This window comes from Mus caroli, unplaced genomic scaffold (assembly GCF_978045245.1).
Source record: "Mus caroli unplaced genomic scaffold, Mus_caroli_1 scaffold_7, whole genome shotgun sequence".
Lineage (NCBI taxonomy): Eukaryota > Metazoa > Chordata > Mammalia > Rodentia > Muridae > Mus > Mus caroli.
In genome coordinates, this window is record NW_028227262.1 from 81,850,149 (window position 1) to 81,857,659 (window position 7,511).

At 35.0% G+C, this 7,511-nt stretch overlaps 1 pseudogene across 1 annotated transcript; it reads left to right on the plus strand.

Annotated features, from left to right (window-relative positions):
• LOC110297025 (vomeronasal type-1 receptor 48-like) lies at positions 1 to 6,688 on the plus strand (annotated as a pseudogene). The gene is made up of 3 exons (XR_015047513.1): positions 1 to 14; positions 2,238 to 2,492; positions 5,460 to 6,688. The product of XR_015047513.1 is annotated as a vomeronasal type-1 receptor 48-like (transcript).
• The last annotated feature ends 823 nt before the right edge of the window (positions 6,689 to 7,511 follow it).

Sequence of the window (7,511 nt, forward strand, 5' to 3'; positions counted from 1 at the left end):
CAAAGGCCCAGCTGGTGAGTGTGTCTTTTTTCCTTTCATTAATAGGGAGAGCTGTAAGTAGGTGGTAGAATAGGAACAGGATTCTTGAATAAAAGTTTAAAGAATACTCTGTTTAGAATTTTACTTTTGAGTCATTCTGTAGCATAAGCAAGCAAGAGAACACATTCTTATAGAAATATCAGTGTAGTGGTATGAAGTGCATTGCACATCCATAGCACTGAAGTATCAGCTCCACTCCTGGGCTGATTTTTTTTCCCGTGGTTGTATTGTTCTGATTTCATGTACACCAGAGTAACTGATTTTTTTTTTTGTTTTGTTTTCTTGTGGAGTTAACACCAAATAAAAATTTCAAAAATGTTAAAAAAAATCAGTGTAATGATTCATAAATAACATAGATTTCACCTAATATGGTTTCAGATTATTATATACATGTCAGGCAAAGGGAACTGTTGTGGAAAGTATGGGGGTCTACCAGAATGGTGTGTATAGACAGGACAGTCTCTCTTAGATTTTTTCTGGGTATTTCCAAAGTATCTGGAAATCTCATCTTAGTTGTTTATTAAATCCTTAAAAAGTTATTCTTCCATAAATGTAAGCTTGCAGATTTCAGTAAGAGTCTGAATATCTTAATTAAAATAAATTTAGTTTTAATATTTCAAGTTTTCTAAATCAAACCTTGTAACATTGATATTGATTAAATAGGGTAAGTTTTTCACTAGCCATGAGAGAATATTTGCAGTTCTCAAATAGTATAAAATTATTTAAATTCAAAATCACCAATTCTTTCTCTCATAGTTACAAACTACAATGGCATGATAAAATACACGTACACAAAAATACCCATAAATTCATGTTTAGCTGCTGTTATTACAAGTCCATTTTTATTTTCCTTGAGTAGTCATTTACTAATATATAATGTATAGTGTATTATATATGAGAATAAAATAATAAATGAAAGCAAGTGTGGTGTTACACTCCTATGATCCCAGTTTTCAAAGCTAAGGCAAGAGCATTCTTACTTTGCTTAGAAAGTAAGAACCTATCTCTCACAGACAGAAAAATACAACAAAATCAAAGTAGAAAACATATAATGTAGACTTATGACATCATTGCCAATAAATGGAACAAAATAATGCCAATGACTTTCTTAAATCACAGGTCAAAGAGTATCAACACCACAAAAAAACAACTGATGTAAATACGAGTTTGTGCTAATAAGTATTACAGAATTTTCAGTTTGTTTGAAGAATTTACATTAAAAAGTCTCCACTAGTTCACTAGGCAGGGCCCAAGATCTGATGAAGTCCACCAGAAAATAGACAACACACTCTCTTTTTTTGCTTAATGATCATTTTATTTAACAAAAATATTTTATATACTCAGTTTTTCACTCAACTGATGAACAGTTATTCATCGTAGCATTGCTGGCATACAGTATGCTATTCCTCTATTCTTATACTCAGTAGTCCAATAATGTCACATAAACACACACACACACACACACACACACACACACACACACACACACACACTATCCAGTGAGCATTTTCATACCTTCCTCAAACTCACAGTATGAAACTTGTGATGAAGCTCTTCCCAACAGTCCTCTGCAGCAACACTTTCATTGCTGCTGCTTCCTCTCAGGGGAACTGGCTTGTAACTGTGAGACTGTGTTATTCTAGTCAGATTCTTGTGCCTTCAGGTACACCTGCACTAAACCCAATTTCCAAAGAATAATTTATGCATTTAAGTTATTTAAGGGGATCAGATAATAGCTATGAATTTATACCTAATTAATATGTGATCAGGATTTATTCATGCTGTCTATATATTTTTCAAAGATTCCATGGAACTAGCTTTGGTGGCTGAGGTCTTCATCTCCTGAGAGTTCTGAAGACTTACTCTTGCTGCTGACAGTGGGCAGTATATCAGCCAACACCATCTATCTCATCACCTGAAAGTCACGTACTCAATTCAGGTTCTCTCTGAGCAGTCATACAGCTTTTTGGTTGTTACTAAATATGGTAAATCTTAAAATGGTAATGAAAACTTTAATGTAGTATATTTTTATGTTCCTTATCTTATTAAATCTCCACAAAGCAATAGGCAAAGATCACCAGAAATTGATCAAACAAGATTATTCTAAAATCAAATACTGATATAATGAAGGTGAAATGGTTTTTCTTGGAAGAATGTAGAGGTTTGGAAAAAGTAGCTCATGGTCTCTTCTGTTTCAGGTCTCTTCAGACAGATGCTTTCAGGGTGCTTAATCTTTTGGTCTGGGTCAATTTAATAGTGATGGCTTCTCCACTATTACCAATGTTGATGGGCACATTTTGGGTTTTCTTACTTACGACTAAATTTTACAACCTATACTAATGGGAAAGCCAGAAACAGTGACAAATATACTTCCAGTGTCTGCTCTGAATCAGCTGCAGTGATTTCACATTGGCCTGAGCAGCCCATACCTGAACACTACTACAGACTGCAAGGTTAGTGAGTGTCCAGTGTGTCACAGTGGGTCCAACTCTTCTCATCACTGTATTACTTTGCAAACACTATTTGTGATGTTTTCTTTTATTCTATGACTTTCTGTTTGGAATTATATTGGTATAAATCTTGTGATTCTTCAGTTATGGAACTTTGAGTGTCAAAAAATAAAATGTCTGCTAAATACTTAAAATTTAAATTAAACAACTCAGATTGATGTGAACACCAGTAGCTTCAGCACTCAGGAAGCAGAAGTTAAAGGAACATAAATTTGAAAACATCCTGGGCTATATTGCACAGTCAAAGCTGCATCCACAGAGAAAAAAGGTGCAAAGAACAGTCAGAGCTTGAGGACTTGTAGGTCTCAGTTACGAGTGTTCCTAGAATGTGCAGACTACCTAGAATGACCCTAGCATTACAATTTTTTTTCAAATATAACAAATGACATTTATTAGTGCATGCATATGATAACAACTCAGTGCATAGCATGGTAACTATGGTCTTTTTCTGGTGCAGTGAGCCCCAGACAAAGATGCCACTTGATGAATTAGAAGATCCATCATTTTGTGTATGTGATAAATATTTGTAAAGCTGTGGATTTGAAGTAGAAAGGTTGAAGCATATAACTTTGGGATAAAACAAAATAATTTCAGATTACTCACTTTCATCTTATTACATTATGAACTTTATTTGGCTTATAATTCATGTCACATATTATATAAATTAAAGATGAATAATTAATAATAAAGGATTATACATATATTATTTGACCATTTGCAACTTCAAAGTTGGAATTGGCCTACAGTTCTTACAGTTTAAAGACCAACACTTGAATTAAATAGTATCCTGGAGCTTTTGTCATTCATATATGTATATGTATATATATGTACATATATATGTACATACACACACATACACACACACACACACACACACACACACACACACGTTTCCTGCATGTATGTCTGTGCACCACTTCCATGCCTGGATCAGAAGGCATGGAAGAACTAGAACTAGAGTTATAGATAGTTATGAGCCACCAGGTCATTGCTGGAATAATCAAACCCAACCACTCTGCAAGAGTAAAAAGTACTCTTAAACTGAGCTATCTCTTCAGCTCCTGTCCTGGAGCTTTTAAAGAACTGAACATCAGTGTGCAGATACAGTAAATTAATGACAGTAGAAGAATCAGATATTTGGCTCTGGCAACTAGAATTAATCGATTTCCTTTACTACATTAAGCAACAATCTTGTAAATACAAAATGAATGACATATGGCTTTATACTTCTGGTAGGGTTTTAGAGTGACCTCATCACTAACTTCTGCAATACTTCCATACATACATGCACCCATTATATTGTATATGTGGAGTATAATAGTGAACTTGAATGTATAATTGTATGTATTATTTCTTAGACAAGAATCTGAGTATAGTAGTTTTCTATTTCTCTATCACAAGCTGATTTTACCGTACCTAATTAATTTGATAAAATAATGACATGGTAACCAGGCCAAATAACGAACATTGGTGCCAAAGGTAAGACTGTTGAGATAAATTGTAAAAAGTGTGTGGGTGATGATGATGTAAAATAACACTAGGAACATAATTTTCCTGAGAAGGAATATATTTTACAAAAATAACTGAAACAGAATCACTATCTGATTATCTTTGCTGAGTTCATGTTTCTCATAATGTATGGAAAATTGTGTTTATCTTATCATCATGTGCTCTCTCTAGGCTCCTAGCTCCATGTCTTCAGATGAGATTATGTAGCCTGTAGAAACTATGGAAATGAGGAAAAGAAAACAGCACCATTGTCAGGATAGGTGTGTGGCAATAGTTAATAATGGAGAGGAAACAAGCAATAGAAGGGTACAGGGAAATGGGAGAATAGGGGCATCTTAGGGGGGGAGAGAGAAAAATGTGGGAAGAGGGTAAAGAGGAATTGTAGGATACAGGGGTCTGAGAAGGGGAAATGTAAAAGGGGCATCCTTAGGGAAGGAGGGAGACATAAATACAGGAGAAAGTTGGAGCAAGATAACAGATCATAGCACAACACAGTTGCTGGGGTAGGGGAATGGGAAAATGGATGGGGATCCTTACAAAACGGGGAGGGAGACAAATGCAGAAAGGCAGTGATAGGTAAAATAACAACAGGGGTGGCTGAAAAGCCATAAGGAATCATATTGTTAATGATCTATCTCCCTTTACCCTGCAAAAGAAAATTAATCTAGTGCTTTGTTGAGCTGGCAGTTAGTTCTTTAAACCTGAAGTGGAGTCGCACAAAAAGTTTAAATGGGATGAGAACTAAACTGGGAGACATTTAAGTCCATTTATAACGATAACTAATGGTTAAATATTTAATAGGAATGGAGGTACACTAATGGTTTTCAACTGTACCTTTGTCTTTAATTCCAGATCCAAGAGATATAAGATCTCTTGGAAAAAGGAACATAAAAATAGATGAATCAAGAAAGATATTCAGCTGACTGAAGTATTAATCATGACATGGATAGCTGCAAAATGGGGCATAGCAAAATTATGGAACATGAGACTGATGTGACCTTTTCTATTTCTTTTATGATTTTCTGCCAGCTCAGCATAATTTTTGTACATTTGCAAAAATGTGATTAGTGTTGTTGCTCATCACTATAATTTTAGGTGTTAACTATAAAATGAGATGATTTAAATCAATAGGACTGGATTTCTAAGATATGAGGCTCAGGTGTAATACAGGCACACAAAGTGTGCATTCTATATAGATGTGACTAGGAATGCATGTCTTTTCTATACCATTCTATACAGAGAGGAGATACATAAAGAGATATATAGAAATATAGGAAATAATGTCTAGTATGGAACATCAAAATTTAGAGACAGGGTAGTCAAGAATAAGTAGCTAAAAAACAATAATGATATAGATATACCAATCAGAGAATCACGTTTGATGTATCTAATTTTTTTCAGGTATATGAAATATGCATCCTCTGTGTACTTAAGATGAATACACTTTCTGATTATGTTTTCATTAAATAATATCTTTTATTTCCAAGCTGGACTTGGAACCCTAGCCAATATATTCCTTCTTATTTTCTACACTATCATAATCCTATGTCACAGATCTAAGCCCATGGACTTGATCTCCTGTCAATTGACCTTTATTCACATAATCATGGTCATCATTGGATGGGATATTTTTACTACAGAGATGTTTGATTTACTGAACATTGAGAATGACATCATATGTAAGGCAACTTCTTACTTAAACAGGGCGATGAGAGGTCTCTCTATCTGCATCACCTGCCTCCTGAGTGTGTTCCAGGCTGTGACGATCAGTCCCAATTCCTCTTTGTTGGCAAAATTTAAACATAAACTAAAAAAATACATGATCTATTCTTTCTTCTATTTTTGGACTTTCAGTTTGTCATTCAGCATTAACCGGCTCATCTATACTGGTGCTTATACCAATGTGAGTGAGACCAACCAGTTGAAGGTGACTAAATACTGCTCACTCTTCCCCATGAACTACATCATCAGGGGACTGATTTTAACCATGACAACCTTAAGAGATGTGTTTCTTGTAGGAGTCATGCTGAGCACAAGTACATACATGTTGATTATCTTGTTCAGACATCAGAGGCAATGCAAGCATCTTCATAGCAAGAGCCACTTGAGATCCTCCCCTGAGAAAAGAGCCACCCAGACCATCTTGCTGCTGGTGTTTTTCTATGTGGTAATGTACTGGGTGGACTTCATTATGTCATCTAGAACAGTCTTTTTATGGATGTTTGACCCAGTCATGCTTACTGTTCAGAAGTTTGTGTTGAATGCCTATCCCACAGTTACTCCTTTGATACAAATTAGTTCTGATAATCGAATAATCATGATTCTAAAAAGTATGCAAAAATATGGCACCAGATTTTAAAAAAAGTGTAATTTTTCTCTTATGTAAACACAATTTGTTTATTTTATTCATATGTGTTAGTTTTGGTCTGGCATGTTTGCATGTGTGCATTCCTGGTATTCACAGAGGTCAGATGAGGTCATGGGATCCCCTGGATCTGGAAGTACAGACTAGTGTAACGTGCCATGCTAGTACAGTACCAATAATTTTTTTCCTCTAAAACACAGATATTTATTGTTCTTTTTTTTTTAAGGGTTTATTTCAATTTTCAATTCCCAGGTCACACTCCATCACTGAGGAAAGCCAGGGCTGGCACTGCAGCAGGGGTCAGTGGGGGGAAAATGCTTACTGTCTTGATTCTCATGGATTGCTCAGCATGTTATCACCCCACCCCCCAGCCCTTTCCCCTCACCCCTGTGTCCTGCTCCCTGTGGCCATATTTATTTGATATATGTGAGTACACTCTCACTGTCTTCAGACTCCCCAGAAGGGAGTGTCAGATCCCATTACAGGTGGTTGTGAGCCACCATGTGGTTCCTAGGAATTCAACTCAGGATCTCTAGAAGAGCAATCAATGCTCTTAATCACTGAGCCATCTCCAATCTCAGATTTTTAAAAAGTTTTTAATATTTCAAGTAATAAAGCAAGTTCTTCATATGATTTAAATAGAATTTGTAGCATTATGCTTATTCATTCTTTTGACATTTTTGCTGCCTAAAAGTATATGGTTTTTAAGTTCATTGTATATCATAAATTCATATTTCCACAGGAATTCTCTTAGTCCCTCCTTTTTACTCTAGATCGTAAATGTTCCCTTGATGCTGATGTTACACAAAAGATTATCTTTACTGATAGTGACATTTTAAAGCCATTTTAAAATTATATTTTATTTTACTCTAAATAATCAAGAATATTTTAAATATTTAATTGTACCTTTAACTGTGGTTCCTAACTATAATTTCTATGGACCCATAAAAGTAATGAGTTTAAAGTTTCCAGTTTTTACTACTCATTAAGTATTAAGTACTTAACGAGTCTTATATGAAATTTCCATGTGCCTGTATATTTGTACTTCACTTTATTCACCCTTACTGAAATACTGATACATAATAATT